This window comes from Ursus americanus, chromosome 35 (genome assembly GCF_024610735.1).
Source record: "Ursus americanus isolate L20-20 chromosome 35, mUrsAme1.1.p, whole genome shotgun sequence".
NCBI classification, from domain to species: domain Eukaryota; kingdom Metazoa; phylum Chordata; class Mammalia; order Carnivora; family Ursidae; genus Ursus; species Ursus americanus.
The window spans coordinates 15,580,616-15,600,057 of NC_142161.1; the positions used below are offsets into that span (position 1 = coordinate 15,580,616).

General features: G+C 39.2%; 1 long non-coding RNA gene across 1 annotated transcript in view; it reads left to right on the forward strand.

Annotated features, from left to right (window-relative positions):
* The first annotated feature begins 1,385 nt into the window (after positions 1 to 1,385).
* LOC148107120 (uncharacterized) overlaps positions 1,386 to 19,442 on the forward strand; it is a 76,280-nt gene continuing 58,223 nt past the window's right edge. The window contains exon 1 of the long non-coding RNA XR_015723090.1: positions 1,386 to 1,474. This is a non-coding gene — a long non-coding RNA (uncharacterized LOC148107120). The remainder of the gene's footprint in view (positions 1,475 to 19,442) is intronic.

Here is a 19,442-nt window from a genome sequence, read left to right on the forward strand (position 1 = left end):
AAGTAACTTAACTTCATGGAGCTTTGATTTTTCTCATCTGTAAAATGGGGATAATAACCAAATGATGTTGGTATTAGGATTACATAAGGTAAATAAGTGAAGGGCTTAGCACATATTTACATTATAAATATTCAGTAAACATTAATTATTATTAATATTATTACTATTATTATTACAGCATTCCAAAATACCCCAGCTTTTCTTCATGTAACAAATTCTTATTGTGCATTTACTCTGTGTCAAGCCTTACTAAATACTGGGAATTGAGAATCTGCTTCTCTGTTGGTTACAGACAGTGCTTTCTGCTTCCTGACCTTAATTCTTTAAAGGCAAAACTTTACAGTGAATCATTCACTTAAACAGATCAACCCATTGCCACATTAAAAAAATTTAAGACTAATATATTTTAGTGATATTTAATGAACAACTATAGCAACAACAAATAAAGATATTCAAGGGGTGTCTGGGTGGCTCAGTCGGTTAAGTGTCTACCTTTGGCTTGGGTCATGATCCTGGGGCCCTGGGATCAAGCCGCACATCTGGCTCCCTGCTCAGTGGGCAGTCTACTTCTCCCTTTGCCTCCCTGCCCCCACTTCTGCGTGCGTGTGTGTGTGTGTGTGTGTGTGTGCGCGCGCGTGCACGCTCTCTCTCTCACTCAAATAAATAAATAAAATCTTAACAAAAAAATTCAAGTGCACTTAAACTGACTTCTGTCTCAAAATATTGGTAGTAGGGTTGTAATCAGGCTGTAGAAGAAATGGGCCCAGTATCACATGCCACTGCGATGCTCTCACGTGGATTATTTTTTTTTATTTTTGCTCCTCTCCCCTTTTTATGTCTGATGCATGCTAAGATTTTCACATACATAGCTACCACCTGCTAAGATGTGGTTTTGCCTCTGTGCAAGCTTGGAATTCCCTTAACAGTTATGTTTGCTCGTGTACCTCTAGCAGTCGGAGGAAGAATCACATCAGGCTGCATGCAGGGTGTGAGCCGTGTCCTACTGTGGGTCTCCCCGGTGAGGGTACTCCAAGGTCCACCTTCCTGGAGAATGTGCTTTGGAGCAGTGTGGACTGTGGGCCAGGGACTTGTGTGGGCTTCCCATTAATCTCTGAAGGTGGGAGGGTAATCCCTTCACAAATATGGGAATGGGGGCTGCTCTGAGGCTGGCAAATAATAAACAATGAGGGGGTTTTTTTTATCCTGGATTCCTCCAGCCCTCCTCTCTGTAGTCCTCAGCAATAATTTAGCCTTGTCTTCCTCTCTGAAGGATTTAAATGGAATGACCTTAATTCTTGCTTTGTTTGCACTCTATCTTTTAAGGAGCTGCAATGAAGACCAAGACAAACAGTAGATTAACAGTGGTACCTTTTATAAAGCTGATTAGTTCCCAAAATATGCTGAAAGGAAACAAAACCAAAAAGAAAAAAAAGAAAAGAGAGTGGAATGGGGGCTAAGACAGAAGCCTTTGTCGGTGAGTTTGAAACAGCTCTTTTCCTTTCAGTAGTTGCAGATATTGACCTTCCAGTAAAATATTTCTTTTGTGTGTGAAGGTTTTGCCAGGATAGCATTTATAGTATTAAACAGGTACCTAGTAAGTGTTTCTAAACAAATATTACTTTACTGCCTAATTTTGGTTTAAGGGGAGAGTTATACTGAGGATGAATTCAGGAAACATTTGATTGTGGCTCATGCTGCTCCTTGTAGCAGGGGCTGTCAAGTGGCCGACAGTGTCAAAATCAGAATTCCAAAGATGCTGCTCCATGTGGAGTCATTAAGAGAAGCACAGGCTCCTAGAATCTCCTTCAGCTCCTCTGGATTTGACGGAATTTACAGAGAAACTTCCAAGACACCTCCACCATATCCAAATGAAAGCCAAAGCATTAGAGTGTGGCAGAGCTGAAACTGTGTCTCTGGGAAGAAAAAAATATATTAAAGCTCCACAGAAAATATTTCTAGAATCAGCTTCTGTTTCCTTAAAGGGATGTTACTGAAATTGTTCAATTTAATTTAAAGTTAAATAAAAATGTGAAAGGCTAGGGTGCATTAATAAGATGATCCATCTGCTTAGAATAATAGGATAATTCACATCTTCATTGTCAGAGCAGAAAGCCTCCGATAAGGTCAATCATTAAACTCAATATGTTTCATTCTTTGATGCCGTCTCACTTAGATTCTCAGTGCCACTTGTCTGTCCTTCTTTTCCACTATGCACCTATATTGCAAATTTAGTTCCATTAGGTAGATGCTTGCACCATTATGAAGCCTGATTCCATCATGTTTAAAGTGCCAAGCCATTTAAATACAGTGCAGTCTATGGTCATATTTAATCCAAACATTTACACACATCCAGCTCCTTCTTATCTTTTTAAATAGGATGCAGAGCTTATTTTTAAATTACATCCTCATTCATGCTCTATAAAAGCATCAAGAAAAATCGTCCATGGGATTTAAATTCTGGTCCACAGGTGCTGCTTCCAATTCCTGGCATGGCCATTAAATCCTAGCCCTAGAGTAATTCTCGGCATGACACTTGGTGTTGAGGCAGAAAATATAAAATAGAAACAGCCATTTTTTTCGCTCCTAGAAATTATACCACACTGAAGTGTACTGTAGCCTTTTGCTTTCTTCTCGATACCTAATTTAAAGAGCATTTTTAAATAAGGGCCCCCAGGAAAAGGACATCAGCAGAAAGTTACGATGCTTGAAATGAGGCAAGTATTTACCCAAAACTGTGAAGTGTGCATGATTTCTTTCACCATGTGGAGTCGGTTAGAGGTGCATCTATGTGGGGGAGGTTTCTGTCGATGTAATGAGTCTTACCATGACTTGGGTGCTAGGACTAATGCCACTATATCCCAACAGTTCTGAATAATCCGTGGTTCCCCTAAACCCTTGGGACTGTCTTTCCCACAAATTCTCTCTCGTCAGTTTCTAGTGTCATTATGCCCTGAAGGTATAAGTGCTTTTGCTTTCTTTCCTCCATTGCTATATGTAGATACTGGTGCAGTAAGAAATCCGTCTTGTTGGTTTGGAAGAGCAGTTCAGCCAAACTACTTTATACTTAGACAAGCAAACAAACAACCTGGTCTCCACCTAACTTATCTCATTGTGTACTTAAAAAAAATCGCTAACGCTGCATCGGGGGCTCCCGGGGGCCTGTATGTGAGAGAGATACCCAAATGATCAGAACCGTGCAGTTGTCCTGGGTGCACTTCTTTGTAAGGCTGCCATTTGTTCCCACTCACCTAGAGAGCTTGTAGATAGCCTAAGAGGTTTGTGTGCGTGTGCGTTTTAACAAATTTTCAAAAGTTGCCATGGGGAGAGAATAGAAAGCCCTTCAAAAAGAAAACTATTTTCAAAGCATCATCACCAGAAAAACACCCCTGCAATGGATATCTTTGAAGGTCGACTGCAATCTGAACTAATTGGGGAGGGAGGGGGAGAGCTTTCAGATTTGCTCACCTTTTGTAATGGGTCTCAGAGAAGTGATTGGTAGCCAAACGCTTCCTGCAATGAGTGGTTTGGGTACTTTCTAAGCAAAAGGAAAGGCTCCTCCAGTTTCTTCTTGTTCATCTCACTGAGAGAGGTCACCACCTTCCCTCTTTTACTTGCCACTTCTGATTATTGGGTAGGTTCTGCTCCAAAAGTCATCTTTTGTTGCGAGGACATTAATCTTCTCCCCAGTGTTGAAATGCTTGGTAAGAAGGAGGGGTGGAAGTGGGAAAACTGATCTCAAAAGCCTCAAGATCACAGCCGAAGAGTGTTATTTATAGACCTTTACTGAAAATCAACTTCAATCTGTGTGAATGTACTACATTAAACCAATAACAGACAACAGGCTTATGAATATTTGGCACAGTGATGAAATCGGCTGCAGCCCTTCTGCTGTGGGAAGGGAGAGAAACACAATCTAGGAAGTGCTGGTACTCCTCCTTGGAGTGTGTCTGTTGTGATTGCTAGCTGGTTTCCACAGATCCTTGCCGAATATTATGCCATTAAACAGTATGAAAGAAAATCAAAATATATGTTTACGGGGTACTAAATAGTAAGTGCCCTTTCAAATGCCTTTAATGGCTAGGCTTTAAAGTCATCGTGGAGTACCCTCAGAAAGGGAGAGCAGCGTGTTTCACAGATTTCTGTGGCTGTAAACCACTATGAGATGCTGAATGAAAGCACGCTGAGATGTATGAACACCCCATACTCTGTACCCTTAAAGGCGTATTCAGAAAGAGAAAACAGCTCCCTGCCATACATATTCTTCAATTTGTAGTTTTAATTGAAAAATTGGTGATGTCTCAGCTGTATTTTCCCAAAACTTGAGTGACAATCAATGTCTGCTTCAACATAATAATGGACATATTTCCTGGGGCAGTTAAGGAAGGGATATATGTTTGGATGGTGAGTTAGAGTGAGCAGTGGCTAAATACAGCAAAATACTTGCAGTGTGAAAATACAAATATCATTAAGAGCATTTAAGAGTAAGTATAGTTCTTGTAGTATACTCTTGATTGTGTTTGTATTTGTTATGTTAGATGAACTAGTACTCCATGTATGACAGACACACAGGGTCAAGGTAACTAAATAGGAAGTCCAGAAATAGACCAAACACATTGGCTTTAGCATCTGGTAAAAGGAGTATATCAAGTCAGTGGGGAGAAAAGATGGATTATTCCAGAACTGGAGATAGGATAACTGGATAGCCATCTGGAAGAATATAAACTTAGATCTATATATTATACCCTCCACAAGGATAAAGTTTAAATATTAATATTAAATATTTTAAAAAGGAAAAAATTGAAAAAAGAAACCATAGAAGTACTACAAAATGCAAGGGAGGGCTTCTTCATAGCCTTGGAGTGGGGATGGAGAAAAAAGACAGGACCACAAAGGGCTTATATGGCGACATAAACATCAGACTTTCTCTATGGAAAAAAACCTTCATATGCAAAGTTAAAAGACAGATGACAAGTAGGGGAAAATATTTGCCAACTCATAGCACAACAGAGGGCACATTTCCAAAAATATGAAGAGCTCTTAGAAATCAATAAAAATATCAGCACCCTAAAAGAAATATGGGCAAAGTATCTGAAGAGAGGATTAACAGGAAAAGAAACACAACAGGCTCTAAAATATATGAAAAGATATTTGGCCTCACTCATAACAGAAATTTAAATTAAAACTGTAGAACAGTACTATTTTTTACCTACTGGATTGGCAGAATTTCAAAAGTTTAATATTATCCTTTGTTGGCACAGTATGTGGAAACAGGTACTTTTGTACACTATTGAGGGAGTATAGATTGGAACTATTACAGAGGGCCGTTTGGCAGTTTTCATCACATTTACAAATGCAAATATATTCTTTGATCTAGAAATTTCACTTCTGGGATTCTATCTTTTACCTCTTTTTGTGCACATAAAAGAATAACAAATATACAAGGTTATTATAAAAAGGAAAATATTGAGAACAACCTAAATGTCCACTAATAGATGTTGCTTAAATTATAGTACATCTATACAGTGGAATACTACGCTGTTGTAAAAAGGAAGAAAAAGAAGAAGGGAGAACATCTCTGTGTTCCGATATGGAAAGACCACCTAATATACTGTTAAGTGAAGAGTGTAGAACACTGAATAGCATACTACCACTGTGGAAGAGGTAGAATCTCTATTAGTATTTTCTAATATTTGCATAAAGAAATTCTGGAAGACTACAAAAGAACCTAACAATAATGGTTGTATGTGAAGGATTAAGCTAGAACTAGATAGACAGATTTCAGGGGGTGGGAGGGAAACTTGTCAGAGTAAACCACTTCATCTTTTAAAATTTTCTAATTATATTTTACTAAATGTTACCTATTTAAAAATTTGTATCATTGAAATAATTAAATGAAACAAATAAAAATTAAATCATTCTAAATTCAAGCAAACAAATGAAAAAGTTTGTAGTGACAAAAATTATACCAATACTAATGAAAGTAATTACTGATTAAGGCAGGTATATGTCTACCAAGGCAATATGAAAGAAGATTAAGAGCAGTTTTTCATAGGAACTATTATTAATTTGATCCCTGTCTATGTAATATCCCATCATTTATCATATATCTATGCTGTCTCTCCATTTTCTGGTTAAAAAATCTGAAAAATTGAAAATTAAATTGCGGAATGATTATATTTTGATTGGCTTCAAAAACATTTGTTAGCTTTTGAATAAACAGTTCTCCTTTGTAGTCAGCTCTAATGTTTAAAAAATCACTTCCACATTCTCAAAGTAGAAATTGACCGTAATGCTCTCTTACCACCAAAAGAAAATTTGCCCAACTCTTAATTCTGCTTCAATCCTAGCTTCCAACTTGCTGTCTTTGGGTTAAACAGAACATAAGGTTAGAGTAGCAGAGCCTCGAGAATCAGAGTTGATGCTACAATTGTATAGTTAAAAACTATATTTACTCTAAATTGCAAAATGGTAGGTATTGTATGTGATGTTTAAGTTGCTGCAATTGTTCTAGTAATAAATGTAATATTCAGCAGCATTTTTCATAGATTACTCAGTTCATCATTAGTGCCATTTGCCTCTTTATAATAACGTGCACTTTCCTTTAGAAAGAGCTTGGTTATTTCTTTGGTTGGGCCTATTTGCTCCTTTTTTATGTGAGATTTTTCAATACTATGAAATGATGCAGAGCAAAAAAGGTCCATCCACTTCACTTGTGTTGCCTCCTGCGTTACCTAAACCACAACAGAACAATGACAGACAACAGAGCCTTTCTCCTCTCTAACAATTCAATCACCATGACAACCAGCAGAAGAACGTTGGGCCAGAAAAAAGCATTGAGCTTGAGGGACTAGACTAATCAAAAAATGGAATAACATGGCAACAATTACCCTGATGAGTGAGAGGGAAGCTGCAGATGCATTCAGACACCTATGGCACTGCAGACTCCGCGCATTCAGCATTTTGTGTTTAGTGTCTTGTGTTTTTGAGAGCAGGTAAATAGACAAGATCGAATTGTGTAACAGAATGTCAGTGCTCTAGTTAAATAGAAAATTCCTTTCCTTTGGCTGTGCTACTTCAAGCGCATTGAAGAGGGTTTAGGGGAGATGAGGTTTTGAAGTGAAATGTGTAATAGATACAATATGAGTGTCACAAGGCAACATTATTTAGTTTTAAAAAAGTAAACTTGGGGATGTTCCCCCCCATCCACACACCCCCCTTTTTTTTTTTTTTTTCAAATACATAGGCACAAATAAAGGGTGAATGCTGTTGGGTTAGTGGCTGACTTTGTCTTAAATCCACCTTCATGTCAGGAACATACATGATTTACTCCATGTTTCTGGGGAATATCGATTCCTTTTGACAAAATCAAGCACCATGATTTCAGCAGTGTCCGTTCTAATGTCTGGAGAAGGACGCTTAAAGGGCATGATAGTTTTGTGGGTCGGATAACAGGAGTATAGGAGTCTAGCTATGTGTTCTACTCATCTTCCGCCTCCACAACTGCCTTGGTTTACTTCAGACAAAATTCTTGCCGTCCCTGAGGAGATGAACATACTGTATACGTCTCTTTCTTTTAAATGGCATTTATATTGGTATTACTTCTTGATTGCAGATAGAGTGGTTGGGTTGTAAATAAATTTTCCATACAATGACCTCAGCCTCGATTTTTCTGATTAAATTTTTCCCACAAATATTGTACATTTCTAGGTGCTGTGCTTAATCAATTTGGTGGATGTTTTTAGTGAATCACATTATCTGGTTTTGATTTATCAAAGACAAATTTTTCCCCTCCCCTAAGGAGAAAAATTCTCATTAGGATTATCTCATTAAGTCATAAACAGGAACTGATAACCTCCTCTCAAAAAAATAAATAAATAAATGAAAGGTCTGAAATACTGTCATTTTCACAGAGAAATTGGAGGTAAGAGGAATGAGACCTAACTTTTTATAATGCCCAATTTAAAATATTTGTGTTGTGGTGGGGTTGTAAAGGCTCCAGTCTGCAACTTTGAACTGGTTCTGTCTCCACACACTTCCTAGACTACAACGTCTCCAGTTGTTACCTGTTCTAGAACTTAGTGTATTTTCTTAATCTGATTATTTTGACTTCTGTAACTCAATATACCTATCTAAAATGGGCTGCTTTTTTATTCTGTGCTGTTTTGTTTTTTTTTTTTAATGGTCATCAGGGAAGGAGAGGTGGCAGCTTTATGAGTTTACTTTGAGCCTATAAGTAAATGTTTATTAATGATGAGAACTTTTCTACATGAATGAGTGAGTTATTCTCTTCGTTTTGGTCTTGGTTAGACCAACAGTTTCCAGCTAGAAATTGCTCATTGGGAAGATGATTTTAGATTGTTCTTCCTGCGTTAATTTTCCTGTTGCTCAGGTAAGAAGAACAGCATGGTCAGAATAATGACAGCCAGTTTTAAAATGTTTCTTTACTCCTAGTTCATCCACTTCTCAAAAAGAGATTGAGGCAAGTTAGACAAGAGATGGAATTCTAATAAAACAGAGACTCATTAATAGAAGCTAAAGGGCAGCAAACAAAATGCAGTGATAGCTGAAGAAAAATTGATATCAAGAAATCCTAGCCAAAAAGAGTACAATTTCCAGCTCTGAGCTTTCTAGCAGCCAGGCAAAGAGAGAAACTCTATGAATTACAGAGCCCTCCTCGACTTATAAAAATCATGTTAGTTCTTTAAGAGAAACAACCTTTTACTGTCTCTGTACTCCAGCTGGAATTTGTCCTGGGAAGTGGTGTGTGAGAGGCAGCCAGTGAATTTTCATAGGAAGCTGGCTTTCAGCAGCCCCTCTGGAGGAGGATTTGTCCTTCTGACTTCGGCTGGTGTGCATCCTGAGCCAGGAGCAAAGTAGAGTCATTCTTTCACTCTGTGTGATCAGGAAAAGATGAGGAAAAGAGAAAAAGAACAAACTCTTCTGGTCATGAAGAAGAGTCCACATCCCCTGAAAGCGAGTTATAATGGCTTGTTCAGAAACCAACCAGTAAAGGAGGACTTGAATTTGACCAAAGCGTTTTTGGTTTTGTTTTTTTAATCAAAGAGCTACTTACTCTAAAGGTGAAGCAGCTGATGACTGGATGTTTGGAAGGGGCTCATTAGCTGCAGTGGGCCTCCTCCCAGAAAAAGGCCAGTTGAGCTACTGCCAGATTTCATGCCATATTCGATGAAAAACGAGGGTTTTTTGTGAGATTATTGTGAAAAGGTGAGAAAACAACCAAATGGGCTTTGTAGAAGATAAACAGTGATATCTTGAGTAGACCACACTTTACAGAAGCCAGGTCTTATTTTAGACAACATAAGCATGATCATTCTTTCTACACAGTCCCTGATATTCCACTGTACTGCAAAGAAAATCTGCTTATCAGTTTTAACACCCTTCTCTGAGTTGCCAGATAAAAGGCCGCAGCAATCGGAAGAAATTTATCTTTAAAATGTTTCTATTATGCTTGGTGACAATGCCGTTTCCACTCAGGACTTCTCTAGTATGTTTTTTTTTTTTCTCCTATGGATGAAGCAGGAATCAAAAAGGACTTTGGCTCTGCCTCAGGAGAACAATACAGGCATGCAAATACTGAGCCCTGCGTTGCATTAAGCTCTGAAAATGCTTTAGGGAGCCAGTGGAGCTGTGCTTGTGCCTCCAGGCGAGAGACTTTATGTTCTCAGAAATGCATACGTACGACATTTGCATGGGGATCCTAAACGGAGTTCATTCCTGTCTAGTTCTCCCTCTTTTTATTGCCCTTCAGTGGCCTTTTACATCCTGGAATCTGAAGATTTCATACTAAGGGGAAAAGCAGCTCCCTGGTTCAGTTTACCTTTCTGCACGCTGTGTTTTCATTGTAGGATTACGAGGCTGACACTTATGGAGTGTCTACACTGTGCAGGTACCAAGTGAGTCATTTCACTCCCATCATTGCCAATCCTCGATGCAACCTATAGAAATAGATAGTCTTCTCCTGCCTGAACTCTTGTATTAATCTGTCATTCATTCAACAGTTTGGGAGAACCCATGCTACAGGCAAGTAGACCTAGTTGTAGATGTTGAGGACCCAGTGATAAATAAGATATGGTTCCCTGCAAAGAAATGGAAAAACTAACCAGCAAAAATATTAAGGGAACTTAATAAGGAAAGTATAGAAATCAGAATATGAAGCCATTTGTATAATTCTGAAGCTCATGCCAGTTCCTCTTCCACCCTGCTTCTTCTCTTGACTAGCTCCTGTCTTCTGATTTGTGATTTTCTGAGGTTAAGAGCACTGATTTGAGGCTAAGATCACCTAACTGATGATCTTAGGATAATTATTTAACCTCTCTGGCCTTAATGATTTTATCTGCAAAACAAGAATGCTAATACCTACCCTCTAACTTTATTCTGAGGCTTAAATGAGACTGTGTATGTAAAGCTTAGCACTGTGCTGAGCACATACAATGCTCAGTAAATGTAAAATATGATTATCATCATCCTCATTATGGCTTTCTCTTACACTGAGGGACCTCTGGGGCTGTTTGCTTTCACTTAGAATTAAAGTCTCTTCCCTTCCTTCCCTCTGGCTTTGCCTTATAGACTGCCAGAGTTTTTGCTCAGCCGTAAGTGACACTTGCCATGATTTTACTATTCACACTAGGGGTCTACAGGAACAAAGATGGAGAAATGTCTTTGTGCTGAGGAATATCTATGTGACCTTATGTAATATTACCAGGAAGAAAGGCCCCAAGAGAAGAACTCTGAAGACTTGAGTTTTAGCATCTCTGATTCTTGAGACTCGCACAGTAGTGAATTACTACCCTATGTCCATATGTCTGCCTTTCTCTTTCAGCTGGGGACTACATTAAGGAAATGACATGGTCTTACTCATCTTTGTTTTCCTAGTGTCTGTCATGGTACTTAGCATACAGTAAGTGCTTAGTAAATATTGTGGAGTGAATGAAAACTGACTCTAAACATTCCATTTATTTGTTGCTTTAAATTGGATACATTTCTGCATTTCAACAGTACCAGAGAAACATACCAAAATGTCATGTGGAACACTGGTTTTCTCCATGTGCTGGGATTTGGAAGTGATATTTTTTCTTTGTACTTTTAGAATTTGGTGGATTAATAACATTAACAGCAGTTGATGTTATTGAGAAAAGATCTTTGGACTTGACTTGTGAGATGGAAGAGCTTGGTATTTCTAGACCAAACAGTGACGTGATGAGAGCTGGAGCCTCCAGAAATTTAAGGTGATGGTGGAATGCAGAATTGTCCTTGCCATCTCACCAGGTACTGAGCAGACCACAGTTTATATTGCCTTTAGAGTTCATTTATGTCACTCTTTTATGGAGCTCTTTCCTCTTTGCAGCCATTATTGCATTCAGCCTTGCAGTTAGGGGCCAGAGTGACCAGTCCCATTGGATAGGGACCAGAAAGATTATGCCTTTGGCCCAAGTTTAAGGTCCCACACTCTGTTCTCTAATCTTTTATACCAAAGCTCAGAGCAGTGACTTATTTCCCTTTCCCCAGTGCAAATGCTTACTGATAGGAGCAATTGACAGGAGCCAGGCTGCCTAATTACATTTAGTTTACAAGCAGTGTCGTTTCTTAATGGCTTGAGAAAGTTTCATTCTTTCTTCTTTCCTCTGCTGCAAGTGACTCTCATAACTGGTTGTTTTCAGCAGTGATCTACACTCTTCTACCTCTTCTTTACAATTAGTGGAACATGAAGGTGTGTTTTGTAGACTCTGAACTCTGTTGCTTCCAAAACTGGGCTGTGATATTGCTATAAAGGTTATGAGTCACTGAGGAACAAGAGTAAGCCAATCCTTTGCCACTATGACCTCACAGGTTATTTTGAAAAATGCATACTGAATCGTCATGCTGTCATTTGGGTCTACACAGGGTGATAGCTGTGTCTTCTAGTATGGGTTCAGTGGCAGGCAGGTAGATTATTTAGCTTCTAGGGGATCACAGGCACAGGCTCACCCTATCAGGCCATTATAATGCTCTTTCTCTGGCGAGAACTAATTGCTGGAAATACAGCATCCCAGATTAGGAAGAAATGAGTGGGTCTCATAGGCATGAGGAGTTTGTAAACTGAGTTGGTCTTGACTAGATTTTATACCTCTTTAAAAAATTTATTAGTGATAGCATGAACTAGAGTCTCCCAAACCCATAGTTTATTATTTGATATTAATTTAGGCAATTTGGAGAGATAAGTTAATCAAATAAATTTAATCTCTGCTAATGCTTTAGCCAGCAATGTGTCATCTTTCCCAGGCACATCCTTTTGCTTAACTTGCCTCTGTTTCTAAGAGGCCCTCAAGGGGTGATGCTAATGCTGGGCTTCCAAGTTCCTAAAGATATCTTTTGTCAGAAGACAATTTGAGAGGCACCAAGTGCTCTCCTAGAAGGGACTTCTTACCTAAATCCAGAAAGTCATCTTTTCAGGCCTTTCAGAAAATTCAGAGTCAAGCCCCCTGTTACTTTAGATGATTTTGAAATGCATTCTGGAAAGTCTGTTTTTTTTCTTTTAATATGGGAATAATTGAGCTTGCTTAACTTAATTGGCTCTTTGGAAGTTGTAGTGGTGTAGTGAGTTGAATGGTAACCGTTCAAAGGTTGTACCCACCCAGAACCTTAGAATGTGACCTTACTTGAAATAAAGATCTTTGCAGATGTAATTAAGGTAGTGCTCTCAAAATGAGATCATCCTGGATTACAAGTTTGGCCCTAAATCCAATGATAAATGTCCTTATAAAAGACAGAAAAGGAGAGGACATGGAAGCATAGAGGAGAATGTCATATGAAGATAGAAATGGAGATTGGAGTTTTGCTGCCACAAGCCATAGAATGCCTAGAGCCACTAGAAATTGAAGGAGGTAAGGAAGGATTCTCTCCTAGTTCCTTCAGAGGAAGTTCAGTCCTGTTCATATCTTGATTTCAAACTTCTGGTCTCTAGCATCACTGAGTAAATAAATTTCTGTTGTTTTAAGACAGTTTGGTAATTTGTTTTAGTAGTCCAGGAAAACTAATCCAAGCACATTCTTTGAGGTTCACGACCGTAAGTGCCCCTCGGGTGGCAGAACGATTTGGGAATGTGTATCACTCAGCGTCATTTTCTGAGAGGTCTGGATTTAGTTGGTTGGTTAGAGTTATATTCTTTTAGCACCTGATGAGGCATCATCATGTTTTAACTCACTCTGGAAAAGACCCCAAATCCAGGACACTAGCTGGAAATTTTTGGTAAAAGACTGATTATGAATGTAATAAGTTCTTTATGCATTTTTTGAGTAAGTAAACAAATAGTCCCTAACACCTTTTCCACTGGGAGTTCAACTTCTTGAACCTGAGGAACACCTAAGGTGTGAACAATAATTAACTTTTGATCGCAGTGTACAGCCAAAAAGTCCTGTTTTGTTATCAGTTCTCTGAATCTCTGAGAGATTAAACATTTGATTAAACATATTTCAGCAACAGAAACTACTGAAATGGCTTTTGAACCATTTTAGTCACGTAGCTGTATGTTTACCATCTACGCAATGAAACAATATCCTGTACTCTGGTCATTTGTTTATGTGCTTGAAGGAACTGTGCTTCTACATCTATTCATTCCACCCTTTCTTGAACAACAAGGAAATGATTCAATTCAAGAACTATTTAGCCAGTGCCTATTATGTGTCCTGGACACTATTAGAACTGGTGAGTTATAATAAATGTGAGAGGCAAAGACCACAAGTGTTTCCAGGTTAATTTAGGAGGGAGAATGAAATAATCCTTCTGTCAAAGACACCTGCATCACCTAAGAGAGACACCTGGAGAGACATGCAAGCAAGTGTCACTGCACTGATTTTCTCCTTTTCTCTGGCAGTTCCTTCTTGGTTTATTACCAGACCTCTACCTCCCCTGTCAGCCATTATTTGGAGGAGTCCTACAAGATTTGAGTAGAGGTGTCTTTTCTTCTCTCCTTATCTCTCCCTGGGCAAGAATGTCCATACCCACTAACACTTCAGTTGCTACCAAGACCCTCCGGTAAAGATCTGCCCAGAGTTTTCCTCACAGCTCTGGACTGCCGCACACAACTGCTTCACCTCTTGTAGGTCTCAAATGTACCTTGCACTCAGCATGCCAAACAAAACTCACTAGCATTGACCCCTCCCTCAGATCTGACCATTTTTCAGTGTTCCCCATGCCAGAGTATGACCAAGACAGAAACAAAAGAATTAACTTTGATACTTCCCTCTTCCATATCCTTATCTATAAACCATCACAGAGTCCTATCAGTTTCACCTTCTGGATTTTTCTCAAGTTCATCTGTTTCTCTTCATTTCCGCTGTCACCTCTCTAAGGTACGTTACAATCTAATCACAGGAATGACTTCCCATCACTTTTGCCGTGTTATGTTGGTTAAAAGCAAGTGTCAGGTCCTATTCACACTAAAGGGGAAGAGATTATAAAGGACCAGCACCAGGGAGCCAAGTTCATGGGGTTATCTGAGAATTCTGCCTATCATAGATCTCAACTCCAATTCACTTCCTCAGGAAAACCTCCTCCACCCCCAGAATTGGGTCTAATCTCATTCTTACAAGTTCTCATAGTACCATATACCTCTTCTTCCTAGCATTCATCACAATTGTAGTTTTAACTTCGTTAAATGACTGTTTGATTACTCTCTGTCTCCCCCCACTTGTCGGCCTCATGAGGGGTGGTTTTGTTCATCGTAGTACCGGGACTGGAACATTGTAGAAGCTCCAGACTGTTGAACAAGTGGACAGAAGAGTCATGGAATCTGTTTATATTTTGTTGTCTTGATTCCTCATGTAGAAATCAGAGAAAATCTCATTTCTAGGCTGCTTGCTTAATGGGCTGCTTCTCATTCTGGCTGTAAGAATGATGTCTGTAGTGGCACAATGGAAGCTTTATGGAAAAGGGAGTGCGGGGGCGTCTGGGTGGCTCAGTCGGTTGAATGTCTAACTCTTGATTTTGGCTCGCGTTGTGATCTCAGGGTCGTAAGATTGAGCCCCATGTCAAGCTCCGTGCTCAGCACAGACTCTGCTTGCCCCCCCCACTTGTGTTCTCTTGCTCTCTCTCTCTCAAATGAATAAATAAATAAAATCTTAAAAAAAAAAGAAAAGGAGAGGGGGGAAAGGGAGGGAAGGAAACTAAGTTTTTACCTACCATAATGAAAACAGGCAAATCATGGTTTTTCAAAGTTGTAACCACAGTAAGCATCCCAAATTGACAATAAATGTTAGAGGAAGTCAGAGGAAGAGTGGTAACCTGGAATCACCAATAAAAGTTATTGTAACTAATTTATTTTTATCTTGTTTTGGGGGATTTCAGATTAGCTTGTATTCAGGGGATCTGTGCTAAGCCGTTGACAGATATAGGTTGATATGGGAATTAAGTCCAGATTCACGTTTGAGCAATTTTAGAAAACAGACATTTGCTTGGTTACCCGTGAGGTACCTGGATGAGCTTTCCCTTTTCTCAGAATAGTGTTCCCATTTGTGGCCCAGTATCAGGATCTTTCTTACCTGCTTCGTGATGGTGGTTACCACTACCACCTCCATAATTATCTGTGACAATTATGGAGCAGTTAATCTGTGCCAAGCCTGCACCAAACACTTTAAGTGTGTTATCTTGTTTACTTATTACAATCCCTGTAAGTGTGTAATGCCTACCTTATAATAGTCGTTCTCAAATTGTGACTAGCATCAGAATCAGCTGGAGGATGGTTAAAGTACAGATTGCTACACCCTGCCTGCAGTTTCTGATTCCGTAAATTTGGTGTGGGGCCTGAGAATTTGCATTTTTAGCAAGGTCTTAGTGTGGGCATGATGAGGCTGATCTGAAGACCACACTTTAAGAACTACTGTTCTATGAGGTAAGTATTGTCAGTCCCCATTTTACTGATAAAGAAACTGAGGCTTAGAGAAGTAAATAAGGTTACGTGGCCAATAAGTTGTGCAGCCAGGATTCAAATCCAAGTTGGGTGGCCCAAAACCATCAGGTAATGCTGCCAGAACCAAACCTTCTTCTAAACTCATAACCAAAGGCCCAGAAATGTTGGGATAAATCAATCTTCAGACAAATTCAAACATTCTTGATCACATTGGTTTGGTTTAAGTAACTACTCACATATTCTTAAATGGTTATGTCATTAAATTTCAATTTGTTTAAAATCTGAAATTATATATGAGTTCATTAAAATAACAGTTTGAAAATCTTAATCAAGAAACATAGAGAAATCCAAAAATAATTTGAATAGGTTGACTCCAGAAGAAAATCTCATTCACTTCTCACGGAAGGTGAAAGTAGATTGGCTAAGATCAGATAAAGTCTAAGCAAGTTCTTTTCTTGATTGGTATGAGAAAGGTCTAGCAAGCAGAGAGGAAAGCATACCATCATTATGTTCATTTGCTATGCAAACCTATACCTGGAAGCTTGAAGTTTTGAAGTGATAGATACTGTAGGTCAGAGTTAATTTTCAGGCCTTGCTTAAATATGACCTGGCCTGTGCTGCCAGTATTCACTTACTAGAAGTGGATCCTCCTTTCATTCCCATCTCTAATCTCCTTCCTCTGGATGTCGCCCCTGGTGCTAACTTTACCCCAAAGGCTTCAGGCTGGTTTTCCGACCCTAGGCTTGCCTCCCTAATGATAACCAACAGAGTAACAACTTTATCTTTCTTTAAACGATGTTTTTATAGGATTTTTTCCCAACCTGCAAGGTTACAGAGCCATTATATTCAAGATTCACCAAGACATATCCCTTTTTCTTTCTGTCCTTCATCTCACCAACCTCGCTTTTCATTATTTCTTAATGAAATTTTTGCTCCAATAAGCAAATCCCCTCTTCCTAAGCCTTAACATATTTTATTCCTGTTTCCCCCCCCCCAAACAGTTACCATAATTCATTACCCTCAAACCCTGCTCAAAATCCCCTTCCTTTAGGCATTCTTTCATGATTGACTTCATCTAACTGTGATATTGCTCATTGGTCTTAATGGGCCAAGTTGGTACAAAATTAGTTTGAGTGTTGAAAGGTTATTTCTCTAAGTACTCTTCAGCCATTTGAGTAGTGTTTTCTCTGTCTCCAAACAGACTGTAGGCCGTTTGAGAGCAGGGATTGTCCTTATTTCTTTTGTTAAGTGCCCACTGGAGCTCATTCATTCATTCAATCATTCATTCATTATTCCTTATATTTTCATCAAGTACTTCATATATTCCAGACAATGGGCTCATCCTATTGCATTCAGGAGAGGCCTGGTTGCTTTCATAAACCCTGCTCCATAAGCCCAGGAGCTCTCTAATCTAGCTTTGGACTTGGATGTGGTGGGTAGTTGAGAATACCTTCCATTTACTTTTTGGGGAAGTCTGAAATATAGGTCAGGAAAAGAGATAGGAGGAGGCTTGCTGGAAAGTCAGAGTGTTTTTGTGGTGAGGGACTGGGTTGGACAAGGTGAGGTAAGGGGAGTCTTTTGAGGAAGTTGAGTTGAGATCTGCATAACATTTGCTATCACAGATCCTTTTGGCAAATAATAAATGAAAGAAAAAGTTCATTGCCAAATAGCTTTGGCTAAGGTAGGGGCAGATACATTGTATTTTCAAGAGGCAGAGGCTAAATAATAAAAATCCAAAGAGTGGCCTTCTGAATTCATCTGACTTGGGAGTTTGATGACTTCGAGTAGTATCTCTGTTCCTGAGTCTGTCTCATCTTTTGAAAAGAAGATATTAGAATTGGCACGTTAGGGTGCCTGGTTGGCTCAGTTGGTAGAGCATGTGACTCTTGATCTCAGGGTCATGAGTTCACCACTTTGGGTGTAGAGCTTACTTAGGGGAAAAAAAAAAAAAGAATTGGCACATTGACAAACCTAAGCAATCCATAAATTAAAAGTAAGTTCCTTGAATGATTGTAACATATATACAGGCATTGATATTGTCTATGCAGGTCTATATATGTAACATTGTCTATATAGAACAGTTACAAAGGCAAATAATTCAAAGCTCAGGAAGTGGTTATGTAAGGGTGCCTGGCTGGCTCAGTTGTTGGAACATAGAACTCTTGATCTTGGAGCTGTAGGTTTGAGCCCTGCTTTGGGTGAAGAGATTACTTAAAAATAAAATCTTAGGGGCACCTGGGTGGCGCAGTCGTTAAGCGTCTGCCTTCAGCTCAGGGCATGATCCTGGTGTTCTGGGATCAAGCCCCACGTCAGGCTTCTCCACTAGGAGCCTGCTTCTTCCTCTCTCACTCCCCCTGCTTGTGTTCCCTCTCTCGCTGGCTGTCTCTCTCTCTGTCAAATAAATAAATAAAATCTTTAAAAATAAATAAATAAAAATAAAATCTTAAAATAATAAAATTTTAAAAAAATTGTTATGTACATTAGAACTAATATATGTGTTAAAGCTAAGATAAAGAAAATGGGGGTATAACAAAATTCTATATTTTTGCTCATTCTAAGCAATTTTTTTGGCAACCATTAAGACAAACCATCCCAGTAGTAGAGTGCCAAGCACTGCCAGACAGTTTCAGCTCCTTTGTTACCCTGTCTTGTTCTGTGGCTAGAACCATCAGGTCACACCATCCTCTTGAGAAAGGGGCCAGAGTTCCTAGGCTTTGGTGGGTTTGTCCTGCATGAAGGGGACAAACACAGAGATCGCTGGGAAATGTCTTAGGAGTTAGAGCCTGGTAGTCAGAAGCCTCTGGGCTGAACATTAGCTGCTGGAAGATAACTTTATAAAGACAGAACTAGGAAATCTCTCCCAAATGTTTTCTCAGTGTTCGTCTTTTTCTTTCCTTTCCTTTTTCTTTGCTGTTACCTTCACCCTCTTCACCTTTGTTTCTCTGGCCCAAACTATGCCAAAGCACACACTCATGGCTCCTTCCCTCATTCCATTTCAGCTAGAAGAGCTTTCTCAACATTAACGCTTCCCTTTCCTAGAACCCTTTATTTAACCCAACTAAAAGGCAGTTGTGCTTGAGTTGTCTTGTCCTTCTCTTCCAAACTGATAGTAGAAGGCAAAAAGCCTTAGGCTGACAGAGGCAAGATAGGCCACCCCATGGAGGAATAGGCTAAAGAATGTGACAGCCTTACTTTCCCTTTGTGGTCCCCAAGCAATGGGGAAGGCAACTATGTAAGGTTTTCCAAACAACCTATTCCACAAAGACCCAGGGTCAATTGTTTTTGTATATAAGATTTATAAGCGGGGTGCCATGTAGGGACAACATATTTTGCTTGGTAATCTTGCAAAGAAAATATTAACCAGTAAGTTCTTGATGTACACTGCCAGCAATACAAAGTAAAACTCAAATCTCTTACTTTAACAAATTCCAAACATGCCCCATCATTTTTTTTTAAAGATTTTATTTATTTATTCGACAGAGATAGAGACAGCCAGTGAGAGAGGGAACACAAGCAGGGGGAGTGGGAGAGGAAGAAG